The sequence below is a fragment of the Hemiscyllium ocellatum genome, unplaced genomic scaffold (genome assembly GCF_020745735.1).
Source record: "Hemiscyllium ocellatum isolate sHemOce1 unplaced genomic scaffold, sHemOce1.pat.X.cur. scaffold_710_pat_ctg1, whole genome shotgun sequence".
In the NCBI taxonomy this organism is placed as follows: Eukaryota; Metazoa; Chordata; class Chondrichthyes; order Orectolobiformes; family Hemiscylliidae; genus Hemiscyllium; species Hemiscyllium ocellatum.
In genome coordinates, this window is record NW_026869189.1 from 83,293 (window position 1) to 103,302 (window position 20,010).

The following is a 20,010-nucleotide window of genomic DNA, read 5'->3' on the forward strand; positions in this document are numbered from 1 at the left end:
AGAAAAAGCCTCAAAGAGAGCAGGAATCGTTTTGGAGAAAAGTTGGTTGCTGTGACGTGGATGTGTTTGCAGCTGGTACAGGATTGTTGCCATTTCACTGCAGTGAATGTCCCAGGATTTACTGTTTTTGGATCGTGCAATGAGTAAGTTTACCCGTCTCTGTTGCGTAATTGGTCAACACATTCATCCATTAACCGAGTGGTTGATGGTTTGGGACGTTCCAGGGTCGGATCTCTCACTGCTCATACTTCATCGGTTTTCTTTCCTGCACAGCTCTGGGATTTTAATGTGGTCAGGAAAATGTTCCCCAAACAGGAATCTTATCCAGAATCGCAAAGGAATTTCTGTATCGTTTTAATGGCTAATGCAAAGGACTGTGGATGTTGGGAATGTAAAAAAAAATAGAAAATTCTGGGGAATGTCAACAGGTTTGTCAGTACTACTTGGAGAAAACGGACTTCTGAAGAAGTTTTGAAACATTGAATCGCCTTTTCCCAGCCCAGATCCTGCTCGACCTGCTGAGTATTTGTCTGCATTTTCCGCCATCGTTTAAGTTGAATATAGATCCCACCTATCGGGGTGGAACACCCGGACCCACTTTGTCCAGACATTTCATCGATTTGAAAGCTGTGGGTTTTGAATTCAAATAAACCAAACCATGATTCACTACTGCTAAGCTCCTCAGGGACAGAGACCTGGAAATGACGATTCTGCGCGTCTATTTGTAGTTGTGGCCGAGTGATTAAGGCGATGGACTTGAAATCCATTGGAGCATTCCCACACAGGTTCAAATCCTGTCAACTACGGAGAATTTGGGCAGCCTTTTGCTTTTGGAGATTCAGATCACGGCGGGGAGAATCACTTCATCCAGGTCATGAATGGTGCAAATCTCCAGTTCACTCAAAGAACTGCACAGATGCACGCTTGTTTAGCCAAATTTGTTTAGATTCGTTATGACACAGCATAAACCCTCCAGCTTACGATAAAACCAGTAACACAGAAACGATTTATGCTGTACAGGAATCTGCAACAATTCGATTGGCCAAGAACGACACGAAGTAAAAATTGAGCACTTCATTTGTAAAGTAAGAGAGAGATTAATTAACAAACCAATGTATTTCTATTACCCATTTTGTTGTTCCATTCGATAATGCTATTCAAATCAAACTCCCAGTTAAGGTTTACAAAACAGCACTTCTTTATCAAAACCAGGCAGCTGTGGGTTCTTGTCTTCGGATCTTCCTGTCTCTTCTTTGTCCCTGTTGGGAGATTCTGTGTCAAAGATCACGGATCGAAAAGTTATTTTCCACATATATATTTTTTTCAAGAAGATTGTTACATGCAAGTTCCTGGCAGTCCTCCTCTCAACTGTTCAATGTCCCCCATCTCATACCCCAGAGCATCTGATTGGGTCCCTGTTTATTTTTAAAGACTTTCAAGAGACGCAATTAAAATTTGAATTGAAATTTATATATTTTCCTGATTAAAATTTAAACTGAGTGGCAAAACTCGAAATATTTATGTCTCCAGGCAATGAACAAATTGAATTGTTCGACCCAGGATTATGTCGTTGTCTTATTGGGAACACTTGTTTCTGTGTCTGGTTGTTCTGCTGCTTTTAAATCTCTTTACCGTGCACTAATATGTTTAAAACACCTCACCCCTACAGGGAACAATGAACCATCATAATGAAGATATGTTTTCATTTTTTAAAAATAATACTTTACCCTAACATATCGATAAATTTCATACAATTTCGACTTAGTTTTTTCCTATATAAACATATAAAATATGAAATAAAGACAATCTCATCTGAACACCATCAGTTGAATCTGCGATAACGTATCTGTGATTTCATTCTACTGACCCACAACATGCATGATTTTTAAAGTGAACGTCTCTTCCATAAGAAGCCAACGAAATAGTCTCATATTATTACATATATACAACGTTTTAGCGGATTGTGGTCTGTGTACATAACCTCTCCGATCCATTATTCGTGGCACATACATTAAATGTGTAACGCCAGTACCAAACTCAATAGTTTTTTTTTCGATTGTGGAGCATTTCTTCTGATAGATGTTGATTTTCTATGAAAAGTTATCAACTAGCAGTTCTTCCCCATGCTCATTTTTCCCGTTGGAGTACACCTCCAACTCTAACGACCATCGATGGCTACTTTAAAAGTTTTTTTAGATGTTTGGTGCAGGTAATACTGGTTTGGTGGTTAATATCGACTTCAAATGGTCAATTGCCACGTGCCATGTTGCTGAACACCGAAAAGTTGTGTTGTTCTTCAGCAAATCCGTTAACGATGCCACTACACTAGTACCGTTTGGAACAAACTTCTGATAGAGTCCGCTGAGTCTGAAGAATTAAAGAAACTCTTTCTTCGAGGTTGATCATGGCAATTCCTCAGAAGCCTTCGTCCTCACGTTCCAGATGGTGCTCAACCTGCCATGACCGATGTTACATCCCAAGAACATCACCTCTGCTTCCGTGAATTCTGTTTTTTATATGTTTGTCATCAGTTTCGCTTCTCGTGGTCGTTCAAAGAGCTCTGCCAACAGACCCTTGTGATCATGCCTTGAATTGCTAAGGATCACTACATAGTCCAAATAGATTACACAATTTGTCAACCCGGCCACAACTCTGTACAAGTGTCTTTGGGTGTGCCGGGCTTGTTCTTCATTCAAAAGTGCATCACTTTAAACTGATATAGCCTATATGGAGTTACAAGCGCAGAGATTTGTTCACCAACTTTGACAATGGTACCTTCCAGTAGCCACGCATTATGCCCGACTTGGTGATGTAACTGGCTTGTCCGACTTTCTGGATGCAGTCCTCTAATCTAGAAATTGGATATGAGTTCGATTTTGTAACGGCGTTGACCGTTCCATAATCCACACGAAATTCAACACAAATCATCTGGTTTGGTAACTAAGACAATCAGCGAACTCCACGCGCTCTGGTTTGGTTCAGTGATGTTCTCGTCGAGCATGGTGTTCACCTGCATCTAGTCCTGTTAGCCTTTGAGACGATTAAGTCGAGAGGGAAACTGCTTTATCGCAGCAGAATTCCCCACATCTACTTCGTGTTCAATTGCTTTCGTCCTCTCCATGTGATTCTTGCATGTACCCTGACTCTGTCGGAACAAAAAATCTTTCAACCCTTTTCTATGCTCCTGAGACAGACAGCTTTCTAATCCATCCCACTCCTCAAGGACTTCATCATTTTAGAATCTGTTTTGAGGTACATCAAAATTCAAAGCAACTGAATTCGATTCCTCACTCTGCTGGGCAGTAACGAACAACTCTTCCTCCAGTTCTTCCTTTGATGTGTAATACGTTTTCAACATGTTCACATGACATACCCAATACAGTTTAATTTTCTATCTGACATCTTTGCTAAATAGTTCAACTGACTCAACTTTTTCACAGGGACCAGTAAACCTAACTTTAAAGGGATCACCTATGATTGGTAACAGTACTGACACGTTATCCCTGTGGGAAAACTTCTGAGTCCCAGATTTTTATCTGCCACCTGCGTAATTCTACGCTGTGCCATCTTTGGGTGCTGTTTTGCTGAATCACCGACTAAATTTTGTCTCTCCCTCAATTCCGATATATGATTTAATTGTGTGATCTTCGACTTTGACCCTGTCATTTGTTTCTTTAATTAATTCCAAAGGGCAATCACTTCATGTGCGAATATGAACTTAAAAGGAATTGACTGAGTGGATTCGTTTGGAACATTCTAAATGGCAAACAATACGAATGGGATATCATTTTCCCAATGATTCGGGTAATCTTGACAGTATGCTCTCTTCATGGTCTTCAAGGTCTTAAGCCATCTTTCTAAAGCTCCCAAGGATTCAGGAAGATATGCATTAGATTTAAAGTGTTGTATCTCAGCTATCAATAACCTCCTTAAACAGTCGAGTAGTAAAATTTGACCCTTAGTCTGACTGAATCTGACTAGTTAGGTCATAGCGTGTGAAGAAAGCTACTAACTCCTCTACCAGAATTGTGGCCTTGATACTCCGGGAAGGAATTGCCATTGGAAATATGGATAACACATCCATGGTAGTCAACAAGCACTGGTTCTGACATTTACTTCTCGGAAGGGGATGTACGCAATCAATTCTAATCCACCTGAAAGATTCTCCAACTGTGGTAATTGGCAACAAAGGCGTGTTTTTATTGCCGCCTGAGACTTACCTGCCATTTGACATGTATGACATTGTCAGAAAAAGCAACCACATCCCGTGTGCATTCCAGGCCAAGAGAAATGTTTAGTATTTCGCTTGCGTGTTTCGTCACCCTCGGGGACCCCCTATAGGTAGTTCATGTGCTACCCATAACACTTCCTCTCTATGTTGTAGCTGCAACACAGTCTTGTGTACTTCGGCCCACTGCACGAATCACATCAAGTAGTGTATCAGCTGACCTAAACTCAACTCCTTCATCTTTCTTTTTACTTGTCACTTGGTGCTGTGCCTATTGAGAGTGGGATCTGTTCAACACACAGTCTGGGAAAATAGAAAGATATTTCTGTTTTAACTCCTCAGTTTCTTCGTCTTCCTTGGGCTTCTCCACAATAAGGGGAGTCACTTCCAATTTGGATCTCGCCAAATCATTTCCAAGCACAAGCTGAATTCGTGGAACTGACACTCTGTCTATCACGCCCACCGAAAATTTCCCCGGCTTAAATTGGGGCTCCAACGTGATCTTACATAAGGGAACGCTAAATTTCTGCTCATATATACCTCAAATTACAACACTCATGGGAAATAGATATGAAAGGGTACATATTCGCCCATCTCTTACTACCAGCAACTGGTTAGATCGTGTCACTCTCGTGCCACCAGTTTAGCTTCTTTAAACACTTCTATTTTCCACATCGGCTTTAATTAACGACAAGTACTGTCCGTATTCAAATACTTTCCGTATTCAACTTTGCCAGAATGGAAACAGCTAAGTCCTTTCACCTCCTTTCGACTCTCTTGGACTTCTTTTTGTCCTGCTCTAATATCTTCCAAGTGCAGGAAGGTTCTTGGTTTAGTAATGATGAATCTCCCCTTCTGCCAATTTGGATCTTTCACAGGACGAATATCTGTTCAAAAGCTTGTCTTATGCACCAGCATGTACTCATCTACTAATTCTGCTGTCCTTCTGACTTTCCGAAATCTTTGTTTCCTCCACGTGAATTCTTGCAATCTCTAAAAATGTATTTTTGAACTCCTCCAGCAGAATTATCTCTCTAATAGCCTGAAATATCCTCTCTTTATCCAAATAAGAATCCATCCATCAAAGTATTGTGTTTATTTCTTTTTAACTCAACATAAGTCTGACCTGTGTTTCAGAAACGCTCTCGATATACATCTGGTACCGGTTCAGAAGCACTCAAAGGAGTCTGTTTTACTCATTCATAATCTTTTCACACCTCACGTAATATCATACCAAATCCCTTACTCGCTCTGACTTCGAGTTTAGTCTGAACTCGTATTACCCATCAATCCTCGGACCATTCCATCTGCCTAGCCATGTTTTTGATTGAAATGAAGAAGGCTTCAACATCATCCTCATCAAAATGTTGCGGAGTGGTGACACATTTACATATATCACTAATTTCTCTTTTAATTTCCATCCTGCTAACTTGACTTTGCTGAAAAGTCGCAACTTCTCAAGTTCAAATTTTCTCTCTCCTTCTCTCTCTTCTCTGTTCCTTTCTTATCTCCCTTTGCTCATCCAAGGAACTTCTCTCTCTTTTTCCTCCCTCTATATCTCCCTTCTCTCTGTTTCTCTGTCTCTCTCTCCTTCTCTTCTCTAACTTTTTCTCATTCTTCTCCCCCCTTTCTTTCTCTCTCCCTCTCGCTTTCCTCTCTCTCGCTTTGTTTATCTTCTCACTCCATTTTCCTCGAGACTAATTTAGGTAACATCATCAGTGGCGACCTCGCAGTGAAGTGAAGCTGTTGTCTCCTGCTTTCTATTTATAGGTTTGTCCTGGATGGGGTTGCTGCGGTTTCTAGTGATGTCATTTCCTGTTCGTTTTCCGAGTGGTTGACAGATGGTATCCAGATCTACATGTTTGTTTATGGCGTTGTGTTTGGAGTACCAAGCCTCTAGGAATTCTCTGGCATATCTTTGCTTAGCCTGTCCCAGGATAGATGTGTTGTTCCAGTCGAAATGTTTTCTTTTCATCCGTGTGTAGGGCTACGATGGAGAGAGGGTCGTGTCTTTTTGTGGATAGCTGGTGTTCGTGTATCCTGGTGGCTAACCTTGTTCCTGTTTGTCCTACGTTGTCTTTGTGGCAGTCCTTGCATGGAATTTTGTAGATGACGTTGGTTTTGACCATGAGTTGTACTGGGTCTTTTAAGTTTGCTAGTTTTTATTTGAGAGTGTTTGTTTGTTTGCTACTAGGATTCCGAGGGCTCTTGTTAGTCTGGCTGTCATTTCTGAAACTTCTTTGATGTATCGTAAGGTTGTTAGTGTTTCTGGCTGTGTTTGGTCTGCTTGTCGTGGTTTGTTCTCGGGGAATCTGCGGACTGTACGTTTTGAGTGTCCGTTCTTCATGAATACGTTGTATAGGTGGTTCACCTCTGTTTTCCGAAGTTCGTCTGTGCTGCAGTGTATGGTACCTCGTTGGAATAGTGTTCTGACAACCTTCGTTTGTGTGTGTTGGGATGGTTGCTGATGTAGTTAAGTATTTGGTCAGTGTTTGTCGGTTTTCTGTATACGCAGGTTTGTAGTTCTCCGTTGTCCTTTCTTTCGACTGTGACGTCGGTTGCTGTCGGTTTCTTCAGCCTGGCACTCCACCCACAACGCCATAAACAAATACATATATCTAGATACCATCTATCAACATCTCAGAAAACGAAAAGGAAATGACATCACCACAAACCTCACGAACCCCATCCAGCACAAACATATAAATAGAAAGCAAGGAGACAACAGCTTCGCTTCACTTAGAGGTCCCACTGATGATGTTACCTAGCCAGGTAATGAAACGTCTGGATCTCAAACCTACAGCTCAGCGAGCAAACCTACACCCGAAACCTCAATCTGAGTTACAAACCTTACAACAGCAGTGTAACTGATGAAAGGGATGACAGGGTCTGTTGTTTTCTGTGGTGCTCTACTGTTTCTGATTCAGTGCTCCCAGCGCTCTGGCTCGAGTTCGATTTCCAGTCACGGAGTGGGAGTTTTCCTGTGCTCGTTTGTCGTAGTGGCAGCATTCCTAAAGCAGGAAATGATGGATGTGGCTGAGAAGTGGTCATGTTTTGTCAAACACACGATTCAGGTTAACATAAGACAAAGAGCTGCGGATGCTGGAAATGTGACACAAAAACATGGAATGCTGGAGAAACTCAGCGCCTGGCAGGATCCATGGAGCAAAGTAGAGTTAGTGTTTCAGATCGACAGAAGCAGGTTCGTTCGGTATTTCAACATTGTAATGCAGGCAAATTTTCAGTATTATGTGTGGGATCATCATATTTATCAAAACTTCTCATTAGTTGCCAACCGTCACTTTTACAAATTTAAAAGATTTTATATGGCGGTAATGCTGCTTCCGTTTCCATGAGCTGGTGACAAGCTGTGCTTTAATGGTTACCTTTTTCTTTTCCTTTCTGTCACTTAGCACCATGTCAAGTGGACAATTGACCCTTTCAGTGCCTTCCACAATGTGAATTTCCATTTGTCTTTCTATGTCTGTTCATTGTCACCTTCTTTCACAGTCTCTGTCCAAATCCCTCATTTTCCATTTCTGGTCTTTGGAAACTCTGACTGCAGAAGACAGTGTGAAAGTGCAGCTGATGAGGCAATTTCTCCTCCCGCTGACTGGAGTGTGGAGAACTGGGCTCACATTCTCGAGATAATATATCTGTCACTTAGGCCTGAGGCCTTCGACATGTTTCCTTTTAAGTTCCAAATACAATTCATAATATTTTGCTTTTGGTGTAAAATTAATGAACAGTTACAGCAGAGAATGATCAGCGTGGGATATCCGCACTGATTCCTGCCTCACCTCGTTCTTCCCAACAAACTGAGAATGAAGGATGGAGAATAAACGAGGAGGTGAAACAAAAGCACTTCTAGAACCGAGGTAAGAAACTCCAAATAGAATTAGCAGAACAAAACAATGAGGTGTCAAAGAGGTCCTTACTCGACGTGAATGTTCGGTGTTCGAGATGGGAAAGCTATCCTGCCTGAGGCACCTTCATGTCTCTTGTTGCTGACTGAATCAGAAAGAAGAGGTTTCACGAGACCTCCACTTGTCTCACTTTGCTGTCCCCACCTCCTCCCCTGACCAGGTTTACATTTTCCTGCTCTTCTATGAGGTAAATGATACAACGTCATTTCGTGTCTATCACTTTCTCAGTTCCAGTTCCAACATGGCTTCGATTTCAGAGCACGTGTGAAGGTTTGACTGCAAATCCATTCATTCCTGTTGCGAAATGACTGAGTCGCTAACATGCGAACTGCACCAAAGCATGATTCAGGATTTCTGATGTTGGTTCATTCGCGTTGAAAAACAGCAGACAAAATCAAAATGAGGCCTTTCAGAGACTATCTTGGGATTCATTTGACAGAGAGGCGACATCAACAATCCGTGGTGCACTGTGACACCAGAAGATAAGTGTTACCTTGTTTTCAAACCGTGTTTCCTTCGCACTGAAAGCAAACGCGGTACCTTTGTTACAGAAAGGGTGAGGGGACGGAAACTGCACTCCTTACCAGGATGATAATTGCTGCTGTACACGTTTGCGCATGTTCAAGACAAGGTATGAGAGCAGCTTAACAAAGTTTCAGACATCAATTAATTGTAATTACTTTCCATTTCACTTCTACAACAGGTATGGATTGTTTGCATCCAATTAGAAGGACTATGGTAGCAGATATCCGGAGAAACTACCACGGCAAATCCCACGCCAATCATCTCGCTGTTTCTTTCAGTTTTGTTGGGTCTAAATCCAAGCAATCCATCGTTAGCAGCAGCATGACGATTCGTCGTGCTCATGAGTTGAAAGGTTCAAGAAACTAAGTCATTCCCTTCTTCTCCAGGGTATCTTCGGATGATCAGTGAAGCATATCTCATTGATATAGACATGTTTCTAAAAGTGTCAGGTTCTAAGCAGACACCTGCAATAGGTCGGGAACAAGTGAAGAAGCGGAGTGGGAAAGTCAAATAAAAGTGCATGGCAATGATGACTGGAACGCATGAGGCAGGTAGTAATCGTGGAGCTGGTGGTGTTAGGCTCAGTGTTGATGCCAATGGGTCTGCCTACACTGCCCACTGTTGATTCTGGCTCACACTCACTCCAGGTCAATTCACCACAATAACCCTCTTCCTCTTGCTTTGAGGATCCCTCTGGGTGTGTGAACGCGGTCAATGTGCCAAGAAAGGATGGACACATTCTCCTTATTCTATCCGTTTAAACAGATGAACAGTACAGTTTGAAACCAATGTAAGTGCACATTGACTTTCCCTGTACATTTTCAATAGAGAATGTTAAACTGTGAAATGTCTGTGCAAAAGCAGGCATTGATTGCAATTCTCACCAAACAACATTTTACACAAAAAAGAAAAACATTTCCAAACTTTTTGTGATGAAGTGCTTAGAGAAATACAAGTGTGGATGGTGAACACGCACCTAGTGTAGGCACTGTGACTCGGTTCGTTAAAGTGCTTCTCTAGTAAACAAGAGAACTTGGATTCAAATTCAGATGTCCACTCTTTGAAAGGCTCATTGTTTCATCCTCTTCAGATGTCATATTGCTTATCCCGCAGCTTTCTGACTTTGAGCTCAGCCTGTTGCGATTTGATGCACCTAGAGTTATTCCCTCCTTTTTTCTCCACCAATGAATATTGTTTCTTCCAGTTAATACAAACTGGAATTTCTCTCCATTGTCCCACAAAAATTATTTTCTTCTCTTCTGTTGCGCTCGTTCCTTCACTCCTACTTTTAATGGGAAGACCGAGTTGAGGCAGCAGACACTGCAGATTTGTCGGGAAATGTTGTGGCCATAGCACAGACACCAAGAGCAGATCATCTTCATTTTCTGCAGACAGCGATCTTTCACCAACAGTAAATACATCATTGTCATCCAATATTTCGGATGAAACTGCTTTTATTTCCGGAGGAAAAGATGTTGCATTTAGAATTCGAAAGACTCATAACATGTTGAGTAAATAATGTCTCCTTACCGCAGCCCTAAGTAACAGATACATTATCAGGAGAATGTGGGCCCAGCTATACACAATCCAGCCATTGGCGGGAGGACATAGTCTCTCAGCAACTTGACTCCGAGTGTGAGACATTTCAAAGACCAGAAATGGGAAATGAGGAATATGAACAGATTGAGCGTCAGAAAATGTGAAACAGAGTGTTGCATACATCACACAAAGAGACAAATACAGACTCCATTGATTTATACAAAGGGGGGACCAATTCTCCATGCGACATGGCTGCTGAGTGAGACAAAGTAAAAGAAAAAAGTAACAATATAAGCACAAACCTTCAGCAGCTGAAAGGCAACGGAAACAGCATTACAGTCGATGAAACCATTTCAAATATGTCGAAATGACGGGTGTCAGCGAATGAGAAATTTTGATAAAAATGTTGACAAAACTGGTCATTTCCCCGGCATCATGATATAGCAATCTGTTTCTGTTGATCTGAAACATTAACACTGTTTCTCTCCACACATGCTGCTAGGCGCATAATCTTTCAGTCAATCCCTGATTTTGTTTTAGATTTCCATCAACCGTAGTTATTTATTTTGTGTTAGCATGAATCACGTTTGGCATAAAAGTGAATCAATTCTCAGCTCCACACTTCATTTCCTGTTTCACAAACACTGTCATCACAATGGGCGGGAAGTGCCGAACTCCCATCTCCAGATTGGGAACTGAATGTGTGCCGCGGCAGTGAGTGAGTAGATCCATAACGATTACTTCACCAACGAGGGCGACAGAAAACACTGTCTCCTTTCTCAATGACACTGCTTTTGCATTTTCCTTTCGGATCAGTCTCGCTGCAGATCGGTTTCCCCCGTCTTACATTTTTTACAGTTTTGAAAAATGACCACTTGGCCCATCACGCTTTGTGGCTCAGAGACATCATTCTATTATCGTCCTACTTTTCGTTTTTGCCACATAATCTCGTTTATTCTGATGTTTCCAGGGCAAATGCCAATGAAATTCTCCCTGTGATCGTAAGTGATAGAATAATGGGACTGAAGTTTGACATGGTCATACTATGTTGTAGGAGAAAGTGAGATGCTGGAGATCAGAGCTGAAAATGTGTTGCTGGAAAAGCGCAGCAGCTCCTTGGATGCTGTCTGACCTGCTGGGCTTTTCCACCAACACATTTTCATATTATGTTGTAACCCCCTTGAGAAACTCATCCTCATTTTCAGCCACAGTGGAAGATATACGGCCACATCTCCCCACAGGGGCAGAGGTCGTAGGATTATACACGTTCCATGTGCTTCATGTTTAAAGTTTCTTCGACAAAACGCAGCTTTAGGTTGAACACAAGCCCATTTTCCAGTTAATATAAAACGTTGCAGTGAGCTGTGATATGAAATCGACAGTGAACTGTAATACTCCCACAGGTTGTTCATGTGTAATGTTCAATTTCCCAAAATCCACCGATCTGTGGCACCTGAGAATCTGAAAGAACAGCGACAAGCAAATAAGCCTCATTTAAATCAACTGACACACGGCAAACTCGAAACACTTTCACGTCGGGTCTCGTTTTGCTTCTCTGCCTGTTTCATCTCCATCTCCTTCTGACCATCCAATTCCAAAGTCACCGAGCTGTTTGATATAAACGCAGGAAGATCGTAAATCCAATGACTACCTGAAAGCGGGGCTATGGAATATCAAACATCGAGTATTGAGAAGGTATGTGCTTGCACACGGCAAGATAAAGAGATACCAGGATCTTATCTTCCCGATTCTCATAGAATGCACTGTGGCAGTTATACCCAGTCTCAATAATCCAATCGATACCGTATCTGGAACACAGATCGGGTAGAATCAGTTCAACCCCTTGCCAGCTCAGGTACATTTTGCAAAAGTTGTCCAGTAACTGCAGTTGGTCACAGGTCTACAGAACAGAAAATGTCTTTTGGCACTTTCACTGTTCACATCTCTTTTCCAATTTTGTGTTCCATCAGTTCAAACGTATTTGCCCATGTATATGTGCAACTGAACGGTTTGATGAGTGTGCTGGAGATTTGCACCAATCCTTACCTGGATCAATTGAATCCTCACGGCCTGATTTGATCCCAAACAATAGGATGGGTAGGAAACTTCGGTTTTCTCTGCACTCAGCCGTAGTCGGCAGGATTCCAGCCTCCGTGGGGAATTCCCAATGGATTTCAAGTCGAACACTTTAACTATTCGCCCACGCAGCAGAACCAGGCCGGCAGTATACCTTTCCAGTTCTCTCTTTCTCCGTGGAGCTGAGGCAGAGTTAATCATTGCTGGGTTCATTTGAATTCAAAGATCAAAGCTTCCGAAAGGGCTAAGTGTTGGTATATGGTGGGACTGGATCCTCCATGCCAATAGATGGAATGGACATAGAAGTTTCTGTTTTTTCTTTCAGTGTCCCGAAATCCGCAGTCTATAACATTAGCCGTTAAAAGAATACAGAAACACGTTTTTGGTTCCGGATAAGATTACTGTTTTAGGGAACATTTTGCTGACCCAATTTAAAACCCAGAACTGTGTAGGAAAGAAGGCGGATGAAGTGAGAACAGTCATAGATCCGCGCCTGAAGATCTCAAACAACCGACCTTTCGTTTATCAGCCGCAAGTGTTGACCAATTTCGGCAGAGAGACTGTTGAATCCAGAGCTTGCATGGGCCTCTAAAACTGGCTGTTACTGATTTCAAGTTTGGCCTGCCACTCCCTGAATGTCAATTTTCCTCTATGATTATTACTTGCCCAAAATAAAGTCTGATATATTCATTGTGGAGACAAGGTCACAGTCTGATCGCACCCTCTGCAGACACATTCATGTCACCGGTAACCGGCTCTTCTATAACCAGGACTGCATCCGTTTGAACCATTCAGTGTCTTGTCTGTACCAGAGCTTTCTCATTGTTCCAAAACCTTTCAATATCTCAGATCTGAGCATGTCTGAAGAACATCAGAGTCGATGGTCCGGCCTCTTAAAGAAGGGAAACATGTCTGGACTGTCTCTGCTCAGTTGGGCAGTTCACACTGCATTTCCCTCTAATTCTATGCTTCCCAATCTGGTCGTAAGGATTCACAAAAGTGCACACTAGATTTCCTGTTGTATTTCGTTGTAAAAAAATCCACCTTCCAACTGACAATGTTTTCCCAAATTCATTCACAAACCTCCGCCTTACAACATTACCAGGCATGAGGAAATACCCTTTTCTGGACAGATTGCTGAGGGAGGTAAGGTCTTTTTTTGGAGGAAAGGTGAGCCGGATATTTCCACTGACTGTTCATAATGACGTTGGAAGGACCAGTGAGGATGGGCAATTTGATGAACAGTAGTAAGTGTTGCCACTCACCAGGGCCAGTTACCTGAGCACTGGGATTGAAGATTTTTGAATGGAAGGCAGCACCTGCGCAGAATAAATGCAAGGATTACTGCAGATATTCGACAATCGAGCAGTATCCATCGAAAGAGAAACAGGAGTGTATTTGGGGTTCAGACCTCGAGTTTCCTAAATGTAGACAAATGTCCAGAACTGTTTGATGCGACTGGGTTTTGAAGTTTGAAAAATAATTCGTACTGCAGGAGGGAAGTCGAAACTCAAATTGCGAAGTTGTAGCCGATAGAATTCGAACCAATGCAGAGAAACCCCGGAAGGATTGCTAACGCATGACCTTATCCCCACAGCCGCAGCTACATGGGGCATGGTGACCCTTAGCACTGCTTCTGGAATGGAGGCTTCCAACCTGAAAGACTGCTTCCTGGCTTGCTCTGTCTGCACAATGATCTCAATATTTGCTTTCCATATATATTTGTTAAGAACTGAGGAGGCTGATGGGAGTTGAACTGAACGACACACATTGATGTTGGATAGAGTGGATGGGAAGAATCCATTTTCATGCGCAGTGAGATTAATAAACTTGGTAATGGATCGAGAAAGAAATATGTCGTGTCATTTGTATAGTGTCGGCCAGCGCCAAATGGATCACAGCTGATGAAGTGTTTTTGAAGCAGAATCGTCATCGGCAAATCGAATTTGTAAATCAGGGCAGATTGTTTAACCAGAGGTCAAAAGCGAAAATAATTCCAATGCTCAGAATTGCCACTGGACACAAGAGTGAGTGCAGACCTAACTTTAGAGATTTGTTTTGCTTTGATTTAAACGTGGGATAGTGTAGGACCAGAGGGTCTAATGTTAGAGGAAGGGGTTGCCCATTTAAGACACAAATGAGGAGGATATTCTCTCTTTCAGAGGGCAGCAAATTTGTTGATTTCCTGACATCAGAGGACTGACAAGGCTGGGTACATTCACGACTGAGGTAAAGAGACATTTACGCACTTTGGGAATCAAGGACCATGAGGTTAAGGCAGAACGGTGGAGTTGAGGATTAAATCTTCGAGTAAAATGTGAGGTCTGCAGATGTTGGAGATCAGAGCAGGTTAAAGCACAGCAGGTTAGGCAGCATCCAAGGAACAGGAAATTCGACGTGTCGGGGCCAGAGCCCTTAATCAGGAATGGGGAGAGTGTGCTAGGCAGGCTAAGATAAAAGGTAGGGAGGAGGGACTTGGGGGAGGGGCGATGGAGATGTGTTATTTGGAAGGAAGTCAAGGTGAGGGTGATAGGCCGGAGTGGGGTGGGGGCTGAGAGGTCAAGAAGAAGATTGTAGGTTGGGAGGGCGGTGCTGAGTTGAGGGAACCGACTGAGACAAGGTGGGGGGAGGGGAAATGAGGAAACTGGAGAAATCTGAGTTCATCCCTTGTGGTTGGAGGGTTCCCAGGCGGAAGATGAGGCGCTCTTCCTCCAACCGTCGTGTTGTTATGTTCTGCCGATGGAGGAGTCCAAGGACCTGCATGTCCTCGGTGGAGTGGGAGGGAGAGTTAAAGTGTTGAGCCACGGGGTGGTTGGGTTGGTTGGTCCGGGCGTCCCAGAGGTGTTCCCTGAAGCATTCCGCACGTAGACGGCCCGTCTCCCCAATATAGCGGAGGCCACATCGGGTGCAGAGGATGCAATAGATGATGTGTGTGGAGGTGGAGGTGCAGGTGCAGGTTTGGAGGTCCACCTCAAAACGGACCTCATCACCAGGGATGTATTTCCCTCCCCTCCCCAATCAGCGTTTCGCAAAGACCACTCCCTTCGCGACTCCCTCTTCAGGTCCACACCCCCACCAACCCAACCTCCACTCCCGGCACCTTCCCCTGCAACCGCAGGAAATGTAAAACTTGCGCCCACACCTCCTCCCTTACTTGTCTCCAAGGTCCCAAGGGATCCTTCCATATCCACCACAAATTCACCTGCACCTCCACACACATCATCTACTGCATCCGCTGCACCCGATGTGGCATCCTCTATATTGGGGAGACGGGCCGCCTACTTGCGGAACGCTTCAGGGAACACCTCTGGGACGCCCAGACCAACCAACCCAACCACCCCGTGGCTCAACACTTTAACTCTCCCTCCCACTCCACCGAGGACATGCAAGTCCTTGGACTCGTCCATCGACAGAACATAACAACACGACGGTTGGAGGAAGAGTGCCTCATCTTCCGCCTGGGAACCCTCCAACCACAAGGAATGAACTCAGATTTCTCCAGTTTCCTCATTTCCCCTCCCCCCACCTTGTCTCAGTCGGTTCCCTCAACTCAGCACCGCCCTCCTAACCTGCAATCTTCTTCCTGACCTCTCCGCCCCCACCCCACTCCGGCCTATCACCCTCACCTTGACCTCCTTCCACCTATCACATCTCCATCGCCCTTCCCCCAAGTCCCTCCTCCCTACCTTTTATCTTAGCCTGCCTGGCACACTCTCCTCATTCCTGATTAAGGGCTCTGGCCCGAAACGTCGAATTTCCTGTTCCTTGGATGCTGCCTAACCTGCTGTGCTTTAACCAGCAACACATTTTCAGAGTTGAGGATAAAACAAATCTGCCAGGATCTCATTGAACGTTGACGCTGACGGGATGGCCCAAATGGCTTCCATCTGCACCAATGCCATTTCTGTGAATTTGAAAATGCTGGAGACCATAGTAACGGAAGTAAAGCAGATAGTTGAGAAAAGATGATTGTAAACTCAGTCAACATCTTTCGTTGAAAGGAAAATCACACTTTGGCAATTTGCCAGAGATTTTTTGCTGACATGACATGAAGATTTTATCAAGGAAGCAGGTAGATGAACACTATTTCTATTTCTAGCAGAGACTCAATATGGGGCTAAATAATAAAACGTCGTTGAACAAGTTAAGAGTTCATGGTGTTGTGTAATAAATGACCTTTGACTGTCCATTATTTACTGAACACACGCCACCGAATCATGTGTAATTTTTGAAGTTGTAAAATGTAAATCGTGAAATGCAGTAATGTCAGGCATATGGCTTCAATGATGTTTCTCTGTATTAACGACCTGATGAAGTGGCAGAGTGAAATTTGTCCAGTTTTGCTGATGATGCACAATAGATTGGAGGACATCTTGTGATGAGGTTGGGGAATCTGCTTTGCGATATACTGTATGTAGATCGTCTGAGTAAGGAAAAAAAAATGACAGATGCAGTTTCCAGTCGGGTATGTGAGGCCATGAATTCGGTAGGAAGAGTCAAAGTCCGAAAACTATTAAAATCGAGAGAAACTGCAATAAAATGTGGTGCAGAAGAATCTGGATGTTCTAACGCATGAAACAAAGATGAGCGATTGATTTATTATTTTCTGGCAAAAAGATCCATACCCTTCTCTAATTTTTGCAATGAGATGGTTTTCCAGGAAATCACTGGAACTAAGGAATCTGTAAATTAATCGAAGACTATGATAAGTTTCGTTTTGTTCGATGGGACATATTTGATGCATCGTTTAATGTTCTCTGAACTTTCTTTACAAAAGAGCCGAGACTGGGCGAGTAAAATTAAGATCACTGAAGATTATTGCCATCCTTTATTTATCACACACAATTTTTTTTTTCTCATATGTTTTATTTCACATCATAGTTGCTGTGAGTGGGCTTGCAAACTACACCCGCTGGTGACTTGTTTCCTCACAATTTCTCATATCTAAACAAACAGATTCTACATTCTTACAATTGGACTATTTTCGACAGTCTTGTGTCCCATATCTCAGGAGGAATCCACTGCACTTTTATCGTGTTCAGAGGATGTTCATGAGAATGTTCTCAGGACTGAGGCATGGATGTGGAGTTAGGTTCGCTCGCTTGAGCTGGGAGGTTCATTTCAGAAGTTTCATCACTCTGTTGGTAAATCTTCAGTGGGCCTCAGGCGAATCAGTGAACATGATTCCTGTTTTCTATTTATATGTTTGGGTTTCTTTGGGTTGGTGATGTTATTTCCTGTGGTGATGTCATTTCTTGTTATTTTCCTCAGGGGGTGGTAGATGGGGTATAACGCGATTTGTTTGTTGATAGTGTTCTGGCTGCAATTCCAAGCTTCTTGGAATTCCCGATTGCGTCTGTTTGCCTCGTCCTAAGATGGATGTGTTGTTCCAGTCGATGTGGTATCCTTCCTCATCTGTAAGGATACTAGTGAGAAGGTCATATCGTTTTGTGGATAGTTGGTGTTCATGTATCGTCGGGCTAGTTTTGTGCCTGTTGTCCAATATATTGTTTGTTACAGTTCTTGCACGTTATTTCGTAAATTGTATTAGTTTTGCTTGTTGTCTGGATGGGGTCTTCTAACTTCATTAGTTGCTGTTTTACTGTTTGGTTAATGTGATTCTATTCTCGGTGGAGTTTGGAGAGATGAACAGGCATCTAACTGAAAAGTGCAGAATACTGAATGTCCTGGGCAGAGTGGATGTTGGGAAAATGTTTCCATTAGTTGGAGATACTCGGACCTGAGGGCATAGACTTAGAGTTAAGCGAAGACCAAATAGAACAGAGATAAGGATAAAAGTCTTCATCAAATGAGTGGTGAGATTATGGAATTCATTGCCACAGAAGGCTGTGGAGGCCAGGCCGATGAGTATGTATAAGACTGAGATAGATAGATAGGTTCTTGAGAATCAAGGGATACGAGGAGAAGCGGGAGAATGAGGTGAGGAAGCGTATCATGCAAGATTGAAATGTATAGACGACTTGATGGTCTGAATGGACTAATATCTGCTCCTATATGTTATGGTCTAATATGCTAACTAAGTGCCCAAACTGTGTGTTCTGCAATGTTTGTTGTGTCAAGTTGCATTTTGCCTCAGTTTAGATACACAGCTTGTTATCAGCTGCAGATTTCATTTCGAGTTACTTGATCTTAAATACACACCTTGATTACCTGAAAACGCTGGAAAATAATCAGAAACTCAGAGGGCGAGAGGGGTAGATAGAGAGGGAGAGGGGGTGCAGAGTTAGAGAGAGAGAGAGACGTCAAGATGGTTTCAATAGATCTGGGAATGCTAGACATTGAACAGGCTTTAACAATAAGTGGTTTGTATCAAGAAAAAAAAGAAAGTTCTAAGTTAGGGTGGAACACAGGAACAATGGAATATCAGAGCCATTAAGCCCGGAGAAGAGAAATAAAGTGTGTGCCGGGGCCAGCTTCCAACTGAAAGAAAATAAAGGACATAAACAATTGGAAACAAAACAGTGGAAAGTATGTAAATTCTGAATTTGTTGCATATGGTTTTGAATCCAGGAAGCGAGGAAGTGTGGAGGAAGGAAGCTAGAGAACTCATTAGTTTGTCACCTGGACCCACTCTCTATCCTGTTTTAAGCAACACATTATAAATTAGACCACGTGGCCCAAAGGTCGAGGTGCTCACTGGCTGTCAGTCTCTCTTCTCCGGTTGTGCTTGAACACTGGAAACCTTTGAGACAGAACGTTCTGGGGAATCTTTTTCCCTGAGTTTGGCTTCTGCTCAATTAATCTGTTCTCCTCTAAGGTTCTCAGACTTTCTTTCGTGAATTTCTTTCCTGAGCTGACAATGTCACTTATATCTTCTTTCACAGGGGATTGAATAGAGACCTCAACGAAACAGCACATCAAAATTTGAAAGAGTGACCCTTCTGCAGGGCCTGAAAATAAACAGCCTTCAACTGTCAAAGGAAAAACTGTCAAGGGATAACCAGGTTTGACCTACAAAGAATGAAACCTGAAAGCAACAACACCCCCAGATTTTATGGACTACATAAAGTGCACAAACCAGACATCCCACTCAGACCCAAAGTATCACTACCAGGGACACCATCACACAAACTGGCTAAAGAACTGCAACAGAAATAAAAACACCTGATCAGCGGATCCAGACACTCTATACAGTCAACGCTGGAATTCTTGGACATCATCAGAAATATCCATATAGACAAGGAAGAAACTATGGTCTCATTCGATGTAACGGCATTGTTCACTTCTATCGACAAAACCGTAGCCAGAGAAACAATAGCCAGCCTGCTGGACATACAGAACAGACAACAGGGCGTTGAATCTTTCAACACGGATGGCATAGTTAAACTACTAGGCCGGTGCCTCACAACACGCTTCATATTCAACAACCAAATATATGAACGGTACACCAATGGGCTCACCCATCTCTGGACTCATAGCAGAAGCGGTAATGCAAAGGTTAGAACAAACTGTCTAACCGCAAATTCAACTCTGGGTCAGATATGAGGATTGCACCTTTGTAATCATTAAAAACACAGAAATAGAGAACACACACCCGATCATCAACTCCATCCTCACAGGAATCCGATTCACTAGAGAAGAAGAAAAGGACAATCAACTCCCATTCCTAGATGGTACAGAAAACACCGAACAGAGAATTCACCACAAAGGTATACAGGAAAGTCACTCACACAGACCAAGTCCTGAACTATGAAA

At 42.9% G+C, this 20,010-nt stretch overlaps 1 non-coding gene across 1 annotated transcript; it reads left to right on the forward strand.

Moving 5' to 3' along the window:
* The first annotated feature begins 724 nt into the window (after nt 1-724).
* On the forward strand, nt 725-806 carry trnas-uga (transfer RNA serine (anticodon UGA)). Its single transcript has one exon. It is a non-coding gene; the product is annotated as a tRNA-Ser (tRNA).
* The last annotated feature ends 19,204 nt before the right edge of the window (nt 807-20,010 follow it).